The sequence below is a fragment of the Rousettus aegyptiacus genome, unplaced genomic scaffold, assembly GCF_014176215.1.
Source record: "Rousettus aegyptiacus isolate mRouAeg1 unplaced genomic scaffold, mRouAeg1.p scaffold_m13_p_1, whole genome shotgun sequence".
NCBI lineage: Eukaryota > Metazoa > Chordata > Mammalia > Chiroptera > Pteropodidae > Rousettus > Rousettus aegyptiacus.
This window is the reverse complement of record NW_023416284.1, coordinates 182723516-182746690: the sequence shown is the minus strand read 5'-3', so window position 1 is coordinate 182746690 and position 23175 is coordinate 182723516. Positions and strand designations below refer to the sequence as shown.

The window sequence follows — 23175 nt, the reverse complement described above, 5'->3', positions numbered from 1 at the left end:
CTTTCAGAAAGACGTGGCTTAAAAAAAAAAAAAACAAAAACGAACACAAAAACAGATCTCCCTTGCTAAATCAGCTTTTCATCTGCCTCAGAAGCTCAAGAAGTTTGCTGACCTGACAGACTAACAGACTGAGCAAAACATCCCAGACCCAAGTTTCTTCTTTCGTTTTAAACAACGCTATCTTCCCCGAACGCCAGGAGTGCAGGGCCCTCGGAGGCGGCCCACGTCCCCCCGTCATGGGGCTGGGTGTGCCACAGGGACGATCGATGCTGTGGACTTAGGGAGACACAGAAGCGCCCCATGGGGTGTCTCTGGCCAAGCTCCTGCGCACAGTCCTCGGCAAGGCGGGTTTCGGCCAGGTAGATTTGGGTGCGTCCAACTGGGCGGCTTTTGACTGTGCTCTGGGCTGCACCCCACCCTCTCGCCTACCCCTTTCTGGGAAATAATCGCACGGTCCCCTGGGACCCATGTGTACTTCCTGTGTGTGATTCTGCACACATTCACTGTTACCTCGTTTTTTTTGGAATCTTGGTTCAGGTGTTAGTTACCCCTTTCCACAGATGACTTACACACGTGTACGTTTGCCAGTATCAACACCAGGCCGGTCAGTCTCGCCCCGGACAGGTGCTTCTTTACTCACATTTTGTGAATCAAACGTTTCCTCATCTGCCCCCCTCCCCGCTGCACCTTTTTAAAAAAAAAAATTAGTTACTTAAATTAGTTCCAAGTATCCAGTGCATTGGTTAGACATCTATGCAGTTCATAAAACGATGCCCCCGATTGCCCCCTCCCTCCCCGGCCCTCCACTTGGCCATCATATTGATGCTGACCGCGTTCCCTCTGCCACGCTCCCCGGGACCAACTATCGGCTGCTGATTTGCACTTCTTTGACCCTGCACCCCATTCTCCCCGCCCCTCCAGCCCCGCTCTCCTCTGCACCTCCCGCTGTCTGTCCGCCCTGGCTTCCGAGTCGTTCACTGGGCCACCCATTGTCGGGCTCGCGTGACACCCATTGCTGGGCTCGCGGGAGGCGCCGGGCTCTGGGCTGCCCCCGCTCGCCTCTCAGCTCCCGAGCGGGCGGGTTCGCCACAGGCCGTCTCCGCTCTGATCCCACCGCAGTCCTGGCTCCCGAGCTCCGAGCTCCGAGCTGAGCCGCCCACGCAGAACACAATAGCCCAGCGCAGGGAGTCGCTCCCTGTGCCGGCCAGAGCAGCACCGGCCTCCCCGGCCCACGCGGGCGTCACGGCGAGCCGCCTCCCGCCCGCCGCAGGCACCCAAGGGCGCACGCTGCGAGGCTCCGCGCGCGACAGGGCCGGGCTGGCCTGGGCTCCTCCGCCCGCAGCGCTCGAATCCATCCTTTCTGCGTTTCCCCCGCTCCCCGCTGTTGGAGCCGCGTCCCCGGGGGGGAGTCGTGTAGTTTCACCCCTTTTCCCTCCGGTAACAGAGACGCGAAGGGGCCCCAGCCGGGCGTGGGGGACGGGCTCCCATACGTTCTTGGAAAGGGACGGTTCTCTAGTCTCATTTTAAATAACGGAATCTCTTCTAAAAAAAAAAAAATTGTTGCTGGACGAGACCTGAGCGGTGTCCCAGCCCGACCCTTTTCCTCCGAGGACCGAAATCTAGTTGGGGGGGGGTGGGGGGCGGTCACGTGACCCCCCCCCCCGTCCCCTTCACTGACTTATCGGGGCGTGCGTGTGCGCCTGGCCCGAGGGGGGCCCGGAATGCTGGCCTCCGGACTCAATGTAACATGTGCGTCATTGTTTGTTTTAAGATTATTTCATTATTTTAAAAAAAATACAAGAAAGAACGAGCCCGCCCCCGCCCCCGCGTCAGACGGGCCGGTCTCCCGTGCTCGGGGGCACCGGCGCGTCTGTCACAGGCCTCTCACGCCTCGGGTCAGCATCGCTGCCTCCCCAGGGCGCCTGGCAGCCCGCGTGGCTCCAGGCCTCGTCGCCTGCCTCCGCTGACCCCTGCCCCCCGGGCAGCCCGCGCCTCCTGTCCTCGGCGCTAACGCTGCTCGAAGCCCTCTCTGGGTGGAGACTTCCAGCTCTGGACAGCGCTGGTCGTCGGGGAGTCTTCCTCGCGGGGCCCGCGGCGCGCTGTGCCCTTTGTGCGGGCCCGGCGGGCAGGTGGGCAGCCGCTGCGTCTGGGCCACGGGCAGGACTCCCTCCTGGGGAGCGTCCCGGCCCCTCGCGACCCCCTGCCTCACCCCTGCGGCCCCGACGCCTCCGCTTAGGTCCCTTCGAAGCGTCACAGAGGGAGCTGCGGTGGCCCCTCCGGCCTCTCCCCGGGACGTCCCTGGGATGCGACCTCGAGCGTCGACCCCAGTCTCTGGGCGACGCTGCCGGGTTCGCTGCCCCGTCAGGAGTGCATGGGGCCGATGGCTCCCTCCACCCCGCTCGGCCCCCTCAGCTTGGGGACGGTCCTCGCGCCCCGGGCCTTGGTTCTGTCCTCCGGAGCGGCTGGGCACACCTGCTCCCTGCTCGTATTTGAGGAGTGCGACCCCGCCCCTCTCGCGGGGCCCTGCCGCCTCTCCTGGGCTGGCACCTGGGGGCCGGTGCTTCCCCAGCCCCAGCCCGGGCGCCTTCCCGCCGCGGCCGGAATGCTCTGTTTTCATCAGCGCCGTCTCTCCCTCCACCGATTTTGTTGGTTGGCATGAGGCCGGCCCCAACCCGATCCGCCCATCCTCTCCCCCTTTCCTGCGAATTGCTGCTAAGCCACATCTCTGTTATTCTCTACTCAGGCCGCTTATTTATGTGCAAACCCTTGTGCATCCTGCTAATTCATATCTTGACTCGAATTCCGTATTCTAGCCTTCCGATACCTTTTTGAATCCCGGTTCCTTCGCGTGCCCCCACACGTCCTTCAAGCCTTCATCACGCACACGTTCAACATGCAAATACTCTGTGTGTCAAAAGCATAGACAGAAGCCTTCGTTAGGATGTAGGTTTACAATAAAGATGCGGGAGACGTCTTTACGCGTGCAAATAAGTCAGGGGGTGGCGGATGGTGGGGGCCAGACTCCTCTCTGTGGGGAGACGGGGGTTAAAGACCACGGGGGAGGAGGCTGCCGAGGAGAGCCAGAGTCGCTGGAGGGAACTCACGTTTAGCTTAGTGCAGATGAGGACAGGTGGATAACAAGGAATTGTAGATAGGCATGTCCGTGAGCATTCCCCCACGTCCTGCCTCTGTCTGCCAGGAGCAGCGGCATTCCAGGAGCGTCCGTCACACCCGGGGCCCACATCTCGATTTCCCAGTGCGATTCTCCAATAACAGGGACCTGGGTTCCTTGCGTCAGAGAGAACGCAAGGTGAGCCTGGAGCGAAAAGTGAAGAAGTGCCCAGATAACGCGAGGACAGGGCGGGGGCATGCCACAGGGACGTGACGGCCCGCCCGGAGAAGCCCCCCGGAGAAGCCCTCCGCGGCCAGGGCTGTGAGGAGAGAGCAGGAAGGGGAAGAACGCAGCACTGAGCTGTGACTCGACGTGCGGCACGAACGTGCGTGAGCCCACGTCGGCACAAGTGAATGACTGGATAAATGTGGAAGTAGAAACCAAGGGACAGACATTTCTTACAGACGGATCCCAAATGATGTAGGCGGTGGTCCTCCCGCCCCGACCGGCAGCCCTCGAATGGGGCTGGACTTTGGGGACACGCTTCCGCAGCACAGGGAGTGGGGCGCGGGAAGGAACTTCATGCTGGGCAAACCCGTTAGACGCCGCCTTGCTCAGGCGATCGAGGCGAATGTCGTCCTCGGGGTGTGGGGCAGATAGCACATCTCCTTGAAAGGACGTGACGAGGACACTTTATCTCTGCGCGCTTCCCCCTGAAGCCTGTTATTGGAGTTTGCTCTCGAGAAAAACGTCGAAGAAATGGAAATGAGGGGCAGTGCACAAGGTGCCACCTGACCAGTAGTCCGCAAAACTGTCAAGCCATCGGGAACGGGGAAAGACTCAGAAACTGCGACACTCCAGGGACCCAGGGCGCAATGGTGCCGTCTGCGCGGCTTCTCCGCGTTTCTGAAATGAGTCCTCCCCGCCAACTGGTGGAACATGAAAGAAAGGAAAAATGCGTAACGTCGAAAATGATATTGGGCAGACGGGAACGGGGGATTTGTGGTGCCCCCGGTGACCGCGTGCCGCTGGCGTCGGTCCCGCAGTCAGCATTTTCCCACCGGCTCGGACCGACCGCAAGCGCCCCTCCCCTCGTGGGCCGGCCGGCTCCCGACCGGACTCCGTCGGTGGTCGTGGCAGGGTCTCCGGCACCAGCGCCTTCCCCCCACGGTCCGTGAGGGTATCCGCTTCCAGAACCTTCCGCCTCCAAGGCCGTTGTGATCCGCCGTGCTTAGAAGTCCACTAGTATTTACGGCTAAGCATATCCCAGTCCAAGGTCCACATTAAGTTTCCTCGTGCTATAAGCCTTCCCGGTCTCCCGGTGGTTGCCGTGACCTCCGAGTTTTCTGTGGGCTCTCTCCCCTTCGTCTCTGAGATCCGGTCCGTCTCCGAACCGCCAGGGAAGACGCCCTCCGCTGCCTCTCGCCAGCCCCGTTCCTGCGGCATGCCGGTGGCTCCGTGTTGGAACCCTCTCTTCTCCAGGCCGAAGCTTTAAAAAAGCGTCACGGCCTCTCCCGTTGTCCCTGGACGGTCGGCCGGTCCCCACGCTTCCCGGGCTGCGCCGGTGCCCGGCTCACGTCTGTTTCTCCGCGTCCCGCGGAAGGGCGGCTCTCGGAATCGAGCGCGGCCTCCGAGCTCAGCGCGGCCTCCGTGTGTCCTCCTCCCGCACCCGCTCTGCCTTTCTCTCTGAGTGTCACGTGAAAGGGGGAGCAGTTCTCGAGCCCCTGCTGGGGACCTGAGCCTACTGCGCAGGTCGGACTGGGAGCGAGGGGGAAGGGCACGAGGCCACCCCCGGCCGGCACGCGGGCGCTGCCGGGGATGGCCCTGGTGCTGCGTGGGCGCACGTGTTCATGTGGGGGCGTGCGTCCGCGAGCGTGCACCTGTGAGACGTGTGCATGCGAGGGGGCGTGTGCGACTGCGTGCGACTGTTTCTGTGTGAGCCTATGTAGTGGTTGCGCGTGTGTGTGCGTGCGCGCGTGCGTGTGCGTGCGTGTGTGTGCGCGTGCGTGCGTGTGTGCGCGTGCGTGTGTGTGCGCGTGTGTGTGTGCACGTGCTAGGGCACAGGTTTGCGTGTGTGTAGATGATACTCAAACCCCTGCTCCGAGAGGCGTGGCTCCCAGCCTGCCCGGCGTGTGGCCACGGGCGCGGAGTGAGCCACGGAGGACGGCCACTCGCCTAAGTCTGCAGACTTCCTCCCCCTGCGGCCGCAGCGGGGGGGCCGCCGCCTCGGGGCACCTGTGGACCTTCCGGTGGCCTGTTCCACACCCGTCCCTGCTCCGCGGTCTCCCTCCTATTTCCAGAATGCTTGTCTGACACACGCGCCCCGCCCCTCCCTGCCGCCAGGAGCCTCGACTTGCTCCTGTGTCAAATGGTGACAATACCAGTCACACACGAGGGCACGAGACAGGAGACGCAGGCGGGGCTCTGCCGGGGGCCGGACCTGGCCCTCGCGGGGGGCTCCTCTCCGCAGGGGGCTCCTCTCCGCGGAGGGCTCCTCTCCGCGGGGGCCTGCGCCGCAGGCAGCCGCTTGCGCCCCGCGCCACTCGCCGCGGGGAGGGCCCGCGTCTGCTCTTCTTCGAAACTGTGGAAATGGGCCGAGAAAGGGAACGGTGCAGGCGTAGCTCCCTGCTCGCTCCCGGGCGGTCTTGGCTGGTTCCCAGCCCCCGCGGCGCGGCGAGCTGACCTTCGGGCTCCTCGCGGTGTGCGCTGCTTTGATCGACCTCTGCATGTCTTGACTTATTGGCTTGGGATTGATCTATCGATTTAATAACAGGCATTCATCATTGTCACTGGGTCAGGATAAAGCACCGATTTATCTCCGGTTTGGCAAACGCCATCAATAATAGATGTTTTTGCTGATTCTGTCGGGTGACTAATTTCCACGGCATAATCGCAGGAAACCTGTGTCACTGTCACAGTCCCGGTGACTGCACGTAACTAACGACCCCACCCCGTCGGCTGGGCCCCGTCCGCCTGGGCTCTTCAACACTTGGGAAAGGCGACCGCCTTAACCCATTGTCGTGGGACGGCTCTCCCAGCCGCACCGCCTGGAAAGAGACACATGTGGGGCTGAGGAGGGTCTGCGGGGCGGAGCTGGGGTGCAACGTGGGGCCCAAGAGAAAGCTCGGCTGCAGCCCGCGCCCCTGGCACCTTCCGGTGCCCTCAGCCCTGCACGGCCCGCTGAGTAAGCCTCCGCCTGACAGCTGGCCGCGGCGTTGAGAAATGGTGGAAATGAGGTCACCAGCGAGAGGAGATTCACTTCCTCGGGACATTTGCAGCCGGGCAGGAAACTTTTAAAAAGCTGCATGTCCCGCCAAAGCGCCTCCGAACGCCTCCCTGACTTTTATTCTCGCTCACACAGCACAGTCCGCACACACCGCGCACAGTGCGAGCCTGGGCCAAGCGGCCTCACGCACACGTGTGTGCACACGCACACGCCCTGTGACCTGTGCCGCGCTCGCTCCGGCCTCCACCGCCGCTGGCCGCCCGCGCCTCCGGAGTGCGTGGCCACGGGGCGCGGAGCCCTCGGGTCTGCGGGAGTGTGCCACGGGAGCTTGGTGCTCTCGAACGCTTCGCCCCAAACTCAGGGTTTGTCCACCGCTCCCGCGGGGGCCGGCCGGGCTGGGAGCCCCATGCCAACTCTGCAAGTACTTTGGGGAAACGAAAGTCGGCCTCCCAAGACTCAAAAAAGGAAACGAATCTAGCTGGCTGGGTTCCTTCCTCCACCCCTTCGAACAGGGGTGGGCTACCCCCGCGGGGCGCCGTCTAGACCCCATTCCTCCTGTGTCTGGCGCGGATCTTCTGCAAGTCGGACCCGCGCGTGCGAACCACGGACGGGAAATGCGGGAGAGAGGGTCCGATTTCCCTCCGCGGCCCCCGGCGTTACACGGCACGGCCGAAAGAAAGAACAGCGTTTTCTTCATCGTGACTTTTCGAGGGCAAAGACATCTCCTGGAGACACTTCCTCAAAAGGAAGCGTCTTGAAATGCTGACTGACAAGAATCCCATCTAGAGCTCCTTGTGCCCTAAAAAGATCTTGTAATGTTACATCGTATTTTTTTCTCTTTCTCTCGGTCTTAGTCTTCTTCGTGTGCAAGAAGGCTACTTCTCTTAATAATTAGTTACAGTAGCTCTTTAAAGAATTCGTAGCTGTCATCAGAAAGCTTAGCCTTCTCACTCTCCACTAAAGATACCTCCATTATTATAAAACGTGATTCCCACTAGTCTGAAAGAAAAAAGAAAAAAAAATCGAGTGAAATGTTCTCCTCAGCCTTTATTTAAACTCCGTAACGATTTTTTTACTCTGGAAAAAAAAATTCTTAATAATTATATAGAGTTGTTAATAGTTCACACCCTCACATTCCCGACATTTTTATGCACCTGACGTCAGACAGGCTGGGTGCATTCTCCAAGTCACACACGCCTGTGCCTTGCGGCCGTAGGATGCAATATGCAGGCTCCGCTGCTGAGTCCCTTCTGCGGGACTCGGTGAGGACTCTGGTCCATTTCTTGCTTCAGATGTTCTCGCCACGGCCTCATTTCCAGCACCCGAAGAAGCTGTATCCTCAGCCGTTCTGTTCCCCTCCCCCCCCCCCCACAGCACGCCTCCCCCAACCCCTGAACTCTGTGTGTGTGTGGGGGGGGGGGAGGTGGGAAGTACAGGCTGCAGTTCGGTGTTGAAGATGTTTAGAAAGGGTCAGGAATTCTGATGCACTACACAGTCCTTGGATTTTTTTTTTCTTTAACCTGGGTTTTGGCCCCGTGTTTTGGAATGTGCATGTGGCTCGTTTTCACTCAGAGGAGTTGTAGAAGAGTAAAGCAAAAGAGTGACTTGAAATTTGTTTATTCCACTTAGAAAAAGATTCTTCGTTTTCCACGGCTTTGCCACAGCGGTGGATTTAGTAGCGTATAATTAGCTCTAATGCGCTTACGATTTCATTTGTAAAAAACAAAATTCTTCCGATGTTGATGTTTCTGGGGAAAGTAAAGTGCGAGATCCCAGTTTGGACTTGGGTCTTGCTTCTGAGGTCCCCTTGGGGACGGCGGAGCCGGCTGACGCGAACGCGGAGGGTCCCTCTGGGGGCCTCCTGGGGCGAGCCGAGGGGTGACGGCAGAAGGGGGCCCCCGCGTCCTCGCAGTCGTGGCGATGGGGAGGTGGCAGAGAGAGGTGGAGAATCCGTTCTGGTGCCCTGAGTCACGTCCTTTCTTCCCTAAACCTTTTTAGCCAGTTGGCACTTAGCAAATGCAGAACTGGATGTGACTGGCGGTGGCGAGGTCCTCCCAGGGTGGCCAGCGGGAGACAAGCAGGAAGACTCCGCAGAAGGCCCATGCTGACAGAGGCCTTGCCCCGTGACCAGGACCGGGAAGTGGGCACCGTGACCCCCGCCGGGGCTGGTGGGGCGGGGGGGGGGGCGGGGCTGCTGAGCAGCTCACTGAGAAGCCAGCGGGCGCAGGAAGGGTGGGCGCAGGAAGGGTGGGCACATTGGTTGCTTGGGGGAAGGGCAGACAGACACACAGACCTGGGGTGGATGTCAGGTCCGGCCCTGATGTGCTGTGTGGCCTTGGGGAGGAAAATCGGTCAATGTCTGACCCTCTTCTCCAGGTCTGCAAATTGCAGACACTCTGTCCACCTCCGGGTCGGCGCAGGGTGCCACCTGCTCGGTAGTGCTCGGCACGAGTCTGACCCTTCGCGGTGCTCGATGCTCGGGCTGTCGTTAAGGTTCGGTGGGTCCAGCAAACTCCCCTCAACCAAAATGGTCACCCCGCTGACCGTGTCGGAGATGAAAGTCCCGCCCCCGCCGCGCCGTGAGATTGCGGCGAGGGCTCCAGGGGCTGGGGGAGGGGACCGAGAGCAGTCACGTTCTCCAGCCGGGAACCCCTGTGCCCCAGGGAGCTTGTCGGGTCAGCTGGCCAGTTAAGGGCAGGGCCTGGACACCTGGACAAACCGCAGGCCAGTTGGGAGGGGCGGCCCTGGGGAAGGGGGGAGCGGAGGCCTGGCCCCGAAGGGCCGATGGCCTGGGCCAACGGATTAGGGCTGTGGGGGGCGAAGTTTTTCTGAGCTAACTGTATCGGGGCGACGCGGGTTAATGGCGTCGCGTAGGCGCTTCGGGCGCACACGGCTCCACGGCACGTGGTCTGTGTCCTCCACGGTGCGTTCCCCGGCCCCCGGCGCTGCCCGCGCCCGCGAGTCCCTGCGCTCACGGCTTCCGTCTGGCGCCCGCGTGAGTGACACCGTGGGGTCTCGCCCTCCTCCGCCTGAGCCACGCCACTCCGCGGGGCGTCCCGGGGCTCGGCCTTCCCGCGTCTCCTTCCCGACGAAGCTGGGCGGCCCGGGCGCCTGGGGTCCGCGCCGTGAAGGGGCCTGATGAGGACGGAGCCCAGAGGACGGGCGCCTGAGGCGGGGGCCCCGGGACGCACGGGGTTCTGACACCCGACGTGGCTCGAGGCCACTGGGAAGGTGCAGCGTGTTCCAGGAGTGACAGATTGTAGATTGTGCCTGCCTGGCTCCCGGGGCGCCGGGCGGGAGGAGCCAGGCCTTGAAGGCGCGGGGCTCGGCTGCCTGGGGCCGGGGGCGGCCGGGGCCCACACAATGGGCCTGTGTGCCTGGGGCAGGCTGGCCCTGGAGAACAGTACATTGTAACCGGATCAACGGTCAGTGAGCTGTGAGCTCCACCACGCTAGGAATGCTGACCCGAAAGACCCGACACGTGGAAGAGGAGGAGCTGGGCTTGGTCTAGTTCAGCCATTTCGTTTCTGATCCGGTTCTCCTTTGCCCAGCTTCTGGCAGGATGGTTGTATGGCATTTGTTTGTTTGTTTACATCGTGTTTCCCAGCCCCTCTGGCCTTTCTTCACACTAAAACGCCGGTGGTCCGGGACTTGTTATGTAGCATCTCAGGCCCTTTGACTCTGAGCCCCAAAGCCCGACCTGGATCTGGCTCTGGAAGGAAGCCGCGAGGGGCGCTCTGCTCCGCCCTGCCCCAGAATGTCCCGGGCAGGAGCCTGCGATGTTCCACAGCGCCTCTTTAATTAGATGAGCTGGGGGACAGGAACCAGGCGCCAGGGCGTGAGGACAGGCGTCCCCACCTGCTCCGATGCGTCATGCCGGCCCAGGAGGCTCCCGCGCGCTCTCCCCCACCCCGACCCGCTGGCTGGCCTCCCCTGGGGACAGAACTCTCACAGCTTCCTACCGGGCCGGCCGCGAAACGAGGGCTCAGCCCCTGCGCCCCTGTTCTGTGGTCGGGGCAAGGCGAAGGATGCCCTGTCCTGACTCACTGGAGGATGCGGGCTCCTCCAAATACTGTCAAAATCTCCGCAGAACCCAGCCCCCGAGAGGCCCGGAGCGCGCGGTGGAGGGGACCCCGGAGGCTCACTGGGGGAGGGGGTTGCGTCGTGCCTGACGCGCAGCAGGGTTCTCCGCGGGTCCCCGAGTTCTGCTCAGTGAGCCGGGGATGGCGACGCCCACCGCGTCAGCCCCCCGGTGCCGCCGCCGTGACAGGCCGCGGTGCTTCCTGGCTGGAACCCGCCCGCCCAGGTTTACTCTTCTACTTCCCAGGTCAGCACTCTAACACGGGGCTGGAAAGGAGAGTGCGGGAGGCCGCGTCCCCCCCAGAGGCTCTGGGAGCATCTGCCACGTCCACTCCCCCGGCCTCCCCGGGCGCTCGGGCGCCTCGCCCTGCGGGAGAAGCTCCAGCTTCTGCTCCCGCGTCCCACCCGCTCGTGGCTCTGACCTTTCCGCCCCCCTTGTGAAGACCCCGGCGGTTTCGTTGGGCCCACTTGGATGACCCAGGGTGACTGTCCCTCTGCCACGCTGGGTAAGTAACCCCAGGTTGGGGGTCAGGGGGGACGCAGCTTTCGCAGGGGAGGGCATCGTTCGGTCTGCCGCGCTCTGCGCGAGGTGTTCTTTTTTAACAAATAGATTTTGGAAGTGTTGGGTTAAATAAAGTTAAATAGGTTCTTCTTCATATTATTATTGCAAAGCTTCTTGGCGTTTTTAGTATGCTGGCCTATAGTCGCACACCCCCCGGGGTGAGTCGCACGTTTCCGAGGGCCTTTCACCAGGAAGGAACTTCAGTGCGCACATCCCAGTCTCGTTTGCCCAGAGACCCCTCCCGCCCCCGCCCCATTCTCCCAGTAAAACCGTTTCAGGACGAAGTGGGCACGCAGCGTCCGGAAGCCCGCCGAGGCTCAGCCTCCGGGAGGACGAGGCCCTAAGGGGGAAGGCTCACAGCGGGGGGAGCTTCGGGGTGTTGGCTCAGCGGCCAGCCCACGAGAATGGGGCTCTCCCGTCTCGCACACGCCCTGCAGGCCGCCACCTGCCCTGCGAGTGACTGAACTTGGGGCGAGAGGAATTCCTCGCTTAGGATCTGAAATTTCACCGCGGGAATGTCTGACTAGGGTTCACGTGCCGGGGACGTCACCCTCCGAGGCAGACAGAGAACCTTCTCCTCGGCTTCTTCATCCTCCCCGGCCCCCATCACTCGGCGGGGCGTTTATTGGCAGCATTCTGCTGGGGGCTCCACCGCACCCCACATTGTCCCTGCCCACGCTCACCAGCTCCAGGGCCCCGCCCAGCCACCCAGAACTCTGCTAGAATCACAAACAGCTGCCTCCCAGGTCGAGCGTTTTCCTCGGCTCTGCGAATTGCAGGGAGGAGGCACAGGGCAGGGCCGCGGGCAGGTGGCGGGGGCCAGGGGCTCGCAGTGAGCCACGGGCGGCCGGTCGCAGGGCTGGAGGCCGTGCTCATGCTCCTGGCCAGGCCGCTGTGAATTGGCCGCGCTGGGAGGTGAGGCCGCGGCGCGTGGCGATCGAGCGTGCTGGAACCTTCCAGGCCACCCTGCCCCTGCTCCTATGGTCGTCCCAAACTGCCCTATGGTCGTCCTCCTGCCTGGCCCCGCCCCGCGCCGTGGTCTTTGCAGACAGAGCCCGTGACAAGGAGGGCTCTCCTCAGACGAGCGCTGTCAAGGGCTCCTCGGCCTATTTATAGCTCCTGCGAAGGAGTCAGATTCCGGAGTGCTCCGCCGAAGGCCGCATTAACGCGTCCTCGGAGAAAATCTCTCACAAAGCTTTTGAGCTCATAACCACTTGGCTGTGTTATTTGCTTCTACTGTGTTAACATTCATACAATAAAACGATGCTGCGCCAGCACACCCCGGCCTGTGCCCACCAGGAGCTTCCCCCGGCGCCTCCGCCGCTGCCGTCCGGGGCCCTTCCTCTCCGTGGGGCTCCCGGCTGCTCTTCGCGCCCTCGGATCTGAACCTGTGAGAACTGTTTGGAAGACGACAGCTGAGCGGGCCGGCCCAAGGAGTCGGGAGCAGCTCTGGGGACCGTCCAAGCCGCAGAGGCCTGACAGCTGAGGGCGTGGGAGGCGGGGGGGGGGGGCGCCCCAGGAAGAAAGGGCAGGTGTGCGCTGTGGGGGAGGAAGGCGTGCACTCTGTGCCGGAGTTCAGATGGGAAGAAACAAAGTGTGAGAAAAGTTTCCTGTCGGATCCTCCTAACTGGAAAGTGAGCATTTCAGGGTGTTTCTGAAGTCGGAGGGTCCCCTTTGTCTGTAATTGTTTCCTTGGTGTCTCTGGCACACAGAAGGTTCGGGGTGAGACACAGCCCCGGGGCCCTGCCCTTTCCCCCTGCCCCGCCTTCCCGCACCCATCCAGCCTCCTGACATCAGCCTTTATTTTTAGGTCTGTTTTGATGTGATATGTTTAACAGGTTGCTGAGACTCGAGCATGCCGCCAAGGGACACGCCGGCTGAGTCATGGTCACCTCTCCTGCTCCTTGTGGCGGGGACCACGGGGGGCCTGGGCGGGAGCCGCGCAGCCGCCTGCAGGGACGGGGAGCATGGGGCGGGGGCGGGGCGGGCTGCGAGGCCGCCTCGGTGGCCCCGCTGGCCTGCAGAGGCCAGGCCTCCCGGTGTTCCAGGCGGAGACGACCTCGCTGACCCGACCCCCCGGCCCCCGCCCACCCGCGTAACCGCGGAGGCACCAGCTCGGCGCCGGCCGCATTTGCACTTCGAGAAAAGTCCCAGCCAAAGCCCAAAGGGCGCCTTGACCTTAATTCTCAAGGTTGTTTGAGTCTTTCTGTGCTTTGGGGGCAGAAAGTGGCCCCGGCTGGGCATTTATGCAGGGACATGCCACAGTGCCCTGTAATGGCCACAGCACGGAGAAGCGTGACCTTAGATGATGCATGCGATGCGGCCGCACCGATGGCCAGGGGCAGGGGAGAGACGCGCTGGCTCCTTTCTGGAAAGGACCTCAAAGCAGCAGCAGCAGAACCACGCACGTGCACACACGCTCGTACGCACACGCACGCACACGCACGCACAACCACGAACACGCATGTACACGCACAACCATACACAAACACACACACTCATATGCGCACACATGCACACACATGCGCACACATGCACAACCATACACACACATGCACATAGACACACACGTGCACACACACGCACACACATGCACAACCATACACATGCACGCACATGCACACACACACACTTGTACACGTGCACACACACAACCACACACACACACTTGTACGCACACACATGCACACGCATGTACACGCACAAACACACATATACTCACACACACGCACATGCACAAACACATTCACACACGCACACAAGCACACACACACATACACATGCGCGCACACACGCATGCACACACTATACGCACATGCACGCACAACCATACGCACACACACACATACACATACACACACGCATACACACGCACATGCACACGCACACATGCACACACCCACCACATCTCGGCCGTGGCGGCCGCGGGGGGCCGCCCTCCAGATCGCCTCTTCCCCCGTCGAGAGGCCACTGCTCCTTCCCTGGACTCAGCCTCCTGGCCCAGGCCACCCTCCTGAGCTGCCCACGGCGAGGGGACTCCGTCGGGTGTAGCGTGTCCTCGCCTCCGGGCGTCCGGGGCAGCGAGTCTTGGTCGCAGTTCCGGCCCCCCCGGCCCCGTCCGGCTTCCCTGCCGTCCTCCCTCACGGGCCTCATCCCCCAGGGAGACTCTCGCCCCCTCCTCTGCGCCTGCTGCTTCCCCGGGGACCAGCCCGCACAGGGCACAGATGGGAATGACCTTGGACCGTGTAGCTGACCCGGTACGTCCCAGCCGCAGGAGCACTGAAGACCGGGAGGGGGCCGCCACTCTCTCCGGGACACGAGGCCTGGCCCTGGGGTGGGCGGGGGGCGGCTGCAGATGACGAGGACGGGGGAGGGCAGCGCTGCCCCCCAGAAGGAGGTCGGGGCAGGGCACGCGAGCCCCAAGCCCTGCGCCCGCGTGAGCGGGGAGTCGGCTGTGGAGGGCGCTGACCGGGGTCCGGGCGTGCGGGGGGCGTCCTGCCGCCCCGGCCAGGTTTGGGGACGTGAGCCCCCGCGGTCAGCTGCCGGGGTTGCTTTGAGCTCTGGCCTGGAGAAAAAGCCCGAGGGGGCAGCGTGTGTCACCCAGAGGCAGGTCCCGGGGGCTGGGTCGGTGGCAGGTCCTGGAGACCACGCAGGGAGTTTACGCCAAGGTGCCGGCTTATTCTTTAGTTATCGGACGTTCCTTTCCCCGTCTGATAAATGGGTAATGAATAAAGAAAAGCGACCGCTTTCTTGGACACGGCAAACCAGCGTAGGTCGCTCTGTACCTGGCGGCCTGGGTGGGGGTGTCTGCAGAGAGGACGGGGAGGGACGCGGCCGGTGTCCCCACGAGTCGTGAGGAAGGAAGCTGCGGGCGTGGGAAGGGTGCTCGATGGCCCTTTCCGGAGACTACGCCTCCGAGGAGGGGGCACCGAACTGCTTGCTGACTGAGGAGCTGCTGTGTCTGGTTCGGATTTGAATTTTCGTGCAGCATATATTAAAAAAACAGGATCTATGGGTAATTTTAGAAGAGACGGCGGATTCCAAAATATCTCTGCTACTACATCCTCCAGCTCGTACAGAGGCTCCGAACCGTGCATCTGTGAGCGATCCCAGCTCCCCGCAGCCACCAGCCTTCCAGCCGAGAGCCATTTCACCCTGGGCAGGGGACAGAGGGCGAGCGAGACACAGTGCCATGCCGCCTGGCCCTGGCCGCTGCAGGGCCACCGCTGGGCAGGCCCAGGACAGTGCTCCTCACTCCCCGCAGGAGTGTGGCCTGGATGAGGGGCTCCTTCCTCCTCCCCACTCCTGCCCCACTCGCTAGAAGACAGGAAGGAGGGGGGTCTGTCTAGATCCTGTCAATGGCAGTGTAGTTCAGCAGCGAAGGCTGTTTGTCCCTCCAGGTCCAGACAAGGGAAGGCTGACAGGTTCCAGCTCTGTGACAGCTCCCGGATTGCCTGGACCCTTGGGGGAGTTCAAGGCTGCCTCCAGGCTTGTGGGAACCTCTGACCGACTGACGCAGGAGGCGCCCGGAGCAGACCATGGACATGCAGATGCATCACTTAGATGTGTCACCCCGGCCTGGGGCCATCTGCACAGCAGCCCGCCGGGCTGCTCCATTAGAGCAGGAATGTCCACCCGTCCTGTCCGGGAGCCAGTGCCTGTGGCCTTCACAGCTCTCCTCACTCCTACGACTCAGTCCTCAAGTCGGGAGCAGCGGCTGTCGGGGTGCCGAGGGGTGAAGGGAGAGGCAAACTCGCCCAGACCCTAGGGGCGTCGGGGTTTCCAGCGCAGATGTTGGCCTCGGGGTCAGTAAAACAAGCAAGTGCCTCCGGAAATGATTTCAAGCCCCCCCCCCACACGCACACACACAAACCGCCCCCCCCTTCACGGACGCACACGGCTCTGGCCCCGGCATGCCGTTCCGTTAGGAGAGGGATTTGCAGCCCCGCTCAGCACCGGCTGATCTTCTCCCCAGCTCATGCTGCTGTCGGTGTTGAACGGGGCGGGGGGAAGGGAGGGGGTTCAGCGTGGCTGGGGGAGGAAGTGCAGAACGGGGTGCTCGGGAAGGCGGCCACAGACAGACTCTGCCCGTGTTTGTTAGGGGTTCAATTGTGTGCCCCCCAAAAGGTACGCTGAAGTCCTAACCCCCAGCACCTATAGGTGAACTTATTCGGGACTAGGCTCTATGCAGTCAGTAGTTGTCATCGCGTTAAAGGAGGTGGTTGCGGGGGTGGGGGGTGGGGGTGGGGCCCTAATCCTGAACGACCAGGGCCATGTGAGGAAGCCACACAGGACGTCCTGTGACCGCGGAGGCAGGAACCGGGGTGATGCTGCCACAAGCCAGGGGACGCGGGGGGCCCCCAGGAGCTGGAGGAGACGAGGGAGGCCCCTGCCGCAGAGGCCCCGCAGAGAGCCTGGGCCTGTGGCCCTTCCCCTTCAGACATGCAGCCCCCGGGCGTCGACAGACTGCGTTTCTGTCGTTTTCGGTCCCTGGCCTGTGGCGCATTGTCACGGGGCCCGGCGAGGTGATGCAGCCGGCTGTCCTCGTTCCTGAAAACAGATTCGACATGACGATAAATGCCGGAGATTACTCATCGTGGAGCTGATGTGCCTGGGATCCTAACGGCGACAGGAGAGCGCACAGGCCAAAAAGAAAAAGGAAAAAACTGGCGCATTCCCGTGAGGCCCGCAGCAGGGCCGGCCGTGCGAGCCGAGCCTGCAGGACCAGGCAGGCACCGGGCAGCACCGCCCGGAGCCCTCTGCCCACACCGGCACCGCCGGGAAAGCTGCCCGCTCGCAGGGGGCACGGCCCGCGTGGGCGCCCAGGGCCACGCGGGCGTTGACGGAAGGGGAGTGTGTGAGGCCCGGCGGCCAGCAGCTGCGAGGGGTCTGGCAAAGGGGGGCACGTCGGAAGGAAAAGGCGGGCTCCAGCGCGCGACGCCAGAAGTCACGGCGGCGAGGAGGACCCGCGGGAATGTCACGGGCTCGATGGCCTCCTCCCGCAGCAGGGAGAGGACGGGCCAGCTGCGAGGCATCTGATGTCTGGGTTTAGGACGAGTGCGGGAGCCGATTCTCTGATAAGCCCCTGGGTCGTTAGAATCGCTCAGAATGGCGGAGGCAGCAGGGTCTGCAGATCAAAGGGTCTGTTCCCCAAAGTGACAGTGCGAGCGGCTCAGGAATCTCTGTCACCTCGGAGACGCCCCGGAGCCACGGTTCTCAGAACCTGGGCTCGGTGCGAGCTGCCAGCTCTGGGGCGAGGCTGAAAGGAGAGCCTGGCTGGCGGCCGAAATGCGGCCAGCGCGGCAGGACCCGCTCGAGCGCCTGGGACTGGACGCGACGGTCCAAACGCTCAGGGCTCGTGTCCCGACTTGACCAGTAAGTAAACAGTGGACAAAGCGCGGGAGCCAGCGAGCGGGCCTCTGAGCTCGGCCTCTGAGCTCGGCCTCTGAAAGCCGGGGCTGGCGGCGGCTGCTGCGGCCCCGAGGGCGGGCCCGCGGCCCGTGTCAGAGGTGGGTGGACTGAGCGTGACAGCGACGGAGAATCGGCTCAGCCTTCGCATTCTTTTTGCCTCCACTCCACCCAAAGCACAGCCGTGTGGAGGCTCGATTTTCTTCTCCCGCCTGGACGACGCTATTACTCGTGCTGATTTTAAAATGAAGACGGCTAGGTAGATTTTTGAGTTATGAAAAAAATAAAAATCCCTCTAAATCGAAACTCCGCATGTCACAAAAAAAGATCCCCGTGTACGGTGACCGTCTTCAAGGGAGTCCTAGGGTAGAAAAGTCCCTCTCCCAAGCAGGCGTGAGACCGTTCTCTGGGCTTATTAAAATACCCACGTCAGGTAACAGCGACACACCTGTCCTTCGCGGTAACTATGGTTACAGAGAAACAAAAACTGAAAAGCAATATGGGCACATCGGCTGCACGGAAGGACGGGAACAGGCGCTGTGACCGGAGCCGTCCGGGGGCGGGGCCGGCATCCTCTCCATTGCGACCTTGTCCAGAGCGTCAGGGCATGTAAGCGCTGGGGCCTCGATGGCGTCTTCCACTATGCAGCGGAGACCGATTCCCTCAACGACTAACCAGGGATCGCGCTTCCTCATCGGGTAGCCGTGAAGAAGTCGCTCAGCACAGGGCTTGGCCCGCGGTAGCGGAAATGGATGCGGTTAAGGGCACGTGTACTAGAGAGGATGGAGGTTCAAGGTGGAAAATCCATAAAGGGACCTGACACACCTCCAAGCGTAAAGGAATCCCTAGACAATGGTCAAGCGTTCACAGAGGTGAAAATAAAAGTCAGTAGATTAATGCAACGGGTATTAGGGAAGAAAAGCTAACCTCACCGGTAATGAGGTACAAATGGATGCAAATATCAAATGTCACTGTGACAACAGACATGCTGGCAGAACTCCAGGGAGCTAGGCGTACCCAGGCATTCCTGACGGAAGTGTGAATTAGATTATTTGGGAAGGAGATTTGGTCATTGTTATCAGAATGTAAACTCTCAGCCATGAGAGTTTACATTTTGACCCCATGATTCTGTTCCTGAGAATGAAATAATTCGAATTAAGAGAAAGTTATACTTAGAATGAAGACCGCAGATAGGATTATGAGTATTTTCAAAAATTCAACGATATGTCAATGATTACTTTGTCATAGAATGCTAACTTTGTAACAGATTACCTGGTGATTAAAAATGACAGAGTGTAAACAAATAGATGTAACATAATGTCCAGTGGGATATAATATATCGAAGCAGTTAATTGCCAATATTAAAATATAATTATATATGGATACAGATGAAAAGAAGCTATAAGGAAATGTAACTCATTTTATAACAGTAAAGGGGTTGGATATAACAACCTATATTATTCTATTAATAAATATATTAGAATACATGTAACTATCTTAATTTCTGCATATTACCTGCTATGGACCTGTAACTCCTCGTGATTTATTTTATATCGACCTATTTTAGGGTCTAAAGATCCCACTCCGGGATTCAGTTGAGATGCGAGTGAGCTAGGTCAGACGACTCATGGGTATGTGTGTGAGCACGTGCGTGTGAGCACGTGCGTGCGTGTGTGTGCGAGGGAGACTTCACGCCTCAAGACTCGCACTTGGTTCCCTGATACTCTCTTTCGTGTGGCTATAAAAAACTCCAACCTTTCAATCTGCTAACTCCTTCTCTTTATACCTCAAAACTGCTGCGAAATCCATTGGATTTTTCAATGAGAGAAGGAACCGTAAACTAGGAGCGCACCGGCTAACCGCCAGGATGTTGTGCACGATGGAACTGGCAGAACAGAAACGTTTGGTCCTTGGCCTGCTCCGTGGTTTCCGAGGAACCCTCTCAGTTTTCACAAACGGCAAACCCCCCTCAAAGCCGCAGCTCAGACCCTCCATGTGCATGTGACAAGGAGCTATTCCCGCCTCTGGGTTCTGGCTGCACGGCCATCGCAGGGAGCTTTGTTCTTAGAATTCATGCTGTCATCAAAAGGAGTCACTACGAATGCAGCAGCGGGCTCCGGGGGCGCAGCCGGGGCCGCGGCTGCGAACTCTGGGGTCACGTGCGCAGCTCCGGGCTTTCTCTGGGTCCGGACTGTCTGTGGACCACGCCTCTGGCCCGCCTGTCCTGCCAAGGGAGTCTCGTCCATTCTCAACGTCCGCTCCGCTTCCCCACGTCGTCCTGGACCACTGCCCACCCCTGCCGCCCGCCTCCCTCCAGGGAGCCCGTGTCGCAGCTGTGGGCCGGCCCCGTTTCCACACGTCCCGTGGGAATCTTCGTGTGGTCAGCGTCTGTGACGCTGACACCTGTGTGTCCCCGCTAACGGAATGCACACCTCTCTGGGGACAGGTGTGTCTGGCTCACAGCGCTGACGCGGTGTCTGGCCCTCCACCTCGGGGCATCGGCGGAGAGACCTCAGAGGCCTGCGAAGCCCTCGAAATCCTGGGCTAAGCCTCTGTGCCTGTGTGAGCGGCAGCGGGCGGGGGCGCAGACCACTGTGGCCTCCCAGCGGGGGTCCCTCGTTTCTTTGGTCCCCATAAGCCCCTGGGCTGGGCTCTCCAGAAGGTCCTGCCCTGGGCGGGTGGTTGGTTTAGACTTTGGCACTTCGCCTTCTTGACCAGTGGGATCTCACGGGAAGATGGCCGGGAATTCCCGGGAGAGAGTGTTCCCACCCGTGTGGGGACAGCCGAGGGCGCCCACTTTTCCATCGATGTCCTTGTGCTGTGACGAAGACCATGGCGGGGAGTCGGGGCGCACCTGGGGCCTTCGGGCGGGACCGGGCACTGCCTTCGCCGCCTCGATTCCTGGACTCTGCCCTTGTCATGTGACACAACAAATGGCCTTTAAACTACATTTTCTCTGCCCTTGTAGCTGGTAAAGAGTTTTCATTCGATGACCAAATGGATCGGAGCTCCGCCAGCCCCAAGGTTAAAGATCTCTGCAGGAGGCGTTCAGTAGACATCGACCGATCGATGCATCGATAGATCGAGCGCAGAGAAACCCAGGCACCGTGGGAGCTGGGGGGGGGGGTGTGTGTGGGGGAGGCGCTGAGTGGGGGGGTCGCGCCCACACCTAAGCCCCACTGCTCAGCGCCACCCAGCCCGGTGAGGCAGGGCCAGAAGCCCCAACGCCGGAGCAAGCGAGGGCCTTGGGGTGCTGCAGACACCTGCCCGAGAGAGGACCCAGCGGGCTGGTGGCTTGGGGGCTGCCTCAGTGGGGGGTGGACATGAGGGGCATCCCCGTCAAGAGCTCGCAGGGCCAACAGGGGTCAAGTCGCAGGCCAATTCTGGTTGACTCGTAGTGTTGAGAGGGTTCCGAGGCCGCGTCTCAATTTATCCTTGATTTTTCCTTGTCTCCCCTGGACACAAACGAAGAGAATTAGCGCGTCAGGCCAGTTACTTGTCCCCCCTGTGGGGGGTCTATTCTTGGCTTTTAGGATCAGGAAGTAGGGACCCCCTCGGGAACACAGACTGTCACGGGTCCCCCGTCCCCCAGAGGCAGGTGGACGTGCTCGTCTTAAAGCCACGTCAAGGGACCCAGCAGGCCGGCGCCGGCTTCCTCAGTCCGTCGCGTCTCGGGAAGCACACCCGACCCGTCCCTGGAGGAGCCCCTTCCGCGGGGGCAGTGAGCGAGCTCCCACTCGCCCCTTTGTTTCCGAGCCCGGGAGAAGAGCGAGACCCCTCATCCGGTCCCGCGTGACGTGTGACTGGCCCTTGTCCCCAAGGGCGCCACTCCTCAGTCCTCCGTAGGTGGCTGGGTCCCGGGCAGGGTGAGGGGTGCCTGCTCCGCCTCTGTGGCAGCCCAGGGATCTGTGAGGGTGCGGGGTCCCCCGGCCACACCCTGCTCGGCGGCAGCCGGGTGGCGGGGCCAGACGGCCTGGGAGGGGGGCCCGGGCACGGTGGGAATGGCCCGAGGCTCTGCCGGGCCACGCGGGAGAGGAGGGGACGGGGCCCCCGGGGCGAGGGGGCCTGGGCGAGCGCCTCCTTCCGCTGGCCTGGACCACGTCTTCTGCCCTGAGGGGCTGAGACATGGGGGGGGGCACAGAACAGGAACGGTGCCTGGTGGAGGTGGGGCTGTGGAGGGGACCCCAGAGACAGGGAGGACCGCCGGGGGGCGCGAGGCCTGGGAGGCTGCTGGCGAGGGCCCCCCGCCCCCCCCCCCGCCCTGCCCCTCCCTCTGGCCCCACCCCCTTCCCGCCTCCGTGCCCCTCCCTCCCAGCCCGGTGCGGTCTCCTCCTCCCGTGCCCTCCCCCCGCGGGCGGCAGGACTTGGTGGCATCAGGCCACCGGGGCCCTGCGCTCGTGGACCACACCGGTCTGAGGGCAGTTCGTGCCCCCGTAGGTGACGGCTGGCCCCGTCCACGGCCTGGGTCTGGGTGCTGGGGGCCGGGGGCCCGCGCCCGGCGGGTTCGCTCGACGCGGAGCAGATGGTGCTCACGGCCTCCCGCCCAGTCTTCCTTCTGGAGAGGAAGTCTTTGCGAGTTTGGAGCAACCGAATAAATCTTGTCACTTCGATAAGCAGGGTTCCGTTTCACTCCCCGTGCCGAGAAAGGCCCCCTCTTCCTCCGATTGTCCCGGTTTATTGCGTTGCGGCGTGAGACATGATAACTCGCTCCCGGCGAGAGCAGGAGGAAGTGCGGCCGCCCGGCTTCCCGGGGCGCACGAGGAGCAGCGGGGGTTACTCTGGGAAGTTGTTCTCTGCCACCCCCATCGGCTCGGGCTTCTGCACCCGGCCTCGGGGACAGTCCTGTGAGGACAAGGCCATTCATCGTAAGGACGGTCTCAGCTCCTGCAGGCCTCAGAGGCCTCGGCTCCTTGGGGGCACTGCCCCCCAGGCCCCAGTCCCTCCCAGGGGCCCTCAGTGCAGGGACGAGCCCGGCCTAGGGCGCGGTGGGGCGGGAGGCGGCAAGGAGCTCAGCCCCCGGAGCAGCGTGACTCAGGGCCAGTGACTCATGAGATCTATGGGCGCCGAGCTGGGGGGCGGGGGTGCCGCTTTCGGCTAGATGTAAGGAAGGGTGCTCCGTACGGGATGCCGCCCACCGCCCTGCGAGGCAGGGGAGGGCTCGCGCCCCCTTCGACAGGCTTCCCGCATACTCCATTTGAATGTTTGAATGATGTAATGCCTCATTATCCCGGGCGCTGCATTCCTCTGCTGCACACAGGGGCGGGGCTTCCACACCGGTCTGCAGGCTGCAAGTTCAAGATCGGGGCGTCCACGGGGCCGGGTCCTGCTGACGGCCTGAGGGGGCGTCTGTGTGGGGCCTGCCCCCCAGCTTCCGGTGTGCGGGCCGTCTCGGGCGCCCCTCGGCCGGAGGAAGCGCGGCTCCGGCCTCTGCCTTCACCTCCTCGTGCGCGGGGCCCCTTTTTTGCAAGGAACCGGCAACACGGGACTCGGGCCCACCCCGCGCCTGCGGGACCGCGCCCCGACTTCGCTATCTGCTTCTGCGACGACCGTGCTTATGCATCAGTCAGGTCGCGGTCTCGGCCGCTGGGGGCCAGCGCGGCAGCGCGTGGATGTGGGGGGCGCCCTGCCACCCCCACACGTGTGCGGTATGCGCGCCGTGGAAACAGAGAAGGTGGAGACGAGTAACGAGGAGAGAAGCGGCAGGGCCACGGGCCCACGTTTCGCAAATGGGGAAACTGAGGCTCAGGGGATGAGCTGGAAGATGAACGGCGTCCTGCGGGGAGGTGG

At 62.1% G+C, this 23175-nt stretch overlaps 1 protein-coding gene and 1 long non-coding RNA gene across 2 annotated transcripts in view; one reads left to right on the top strand and one right to left on the bottom strand.

The window, feature by feature from the left end:
- Positions 1–656: 656 nt before the first annotated feature.
- Positions 657–23175, bottom strand: part of PACRG (parkin coregulated) — a 418828-nt gene continuing 396309 nt past the window's right edge. The window contains exons 5-7 of the transcript XR_001594835.2: positions 3105–3288; positions 2825–2904; positions 657–687 (exon numbers count right to left, since the gene is read on the bottom strand). The gene's annotated coding sequence lies outside the window, so the exon portion shown is untranslated. The remainder of the gene's footprint in view (positions 688–2824; positions 2905–3104; positions 3289–23175) is intronic.
- LOC118603969 lies at positions 7541–12248 on the top strand. The gene is made up of 3 exons (XR_004951537.1): positions 7541–7600; positions 10666–10924; positions 11418–12248. It is a non-coding gene; the product is annotated as an uncharacterized LOC118603969 (long non-coding RNA).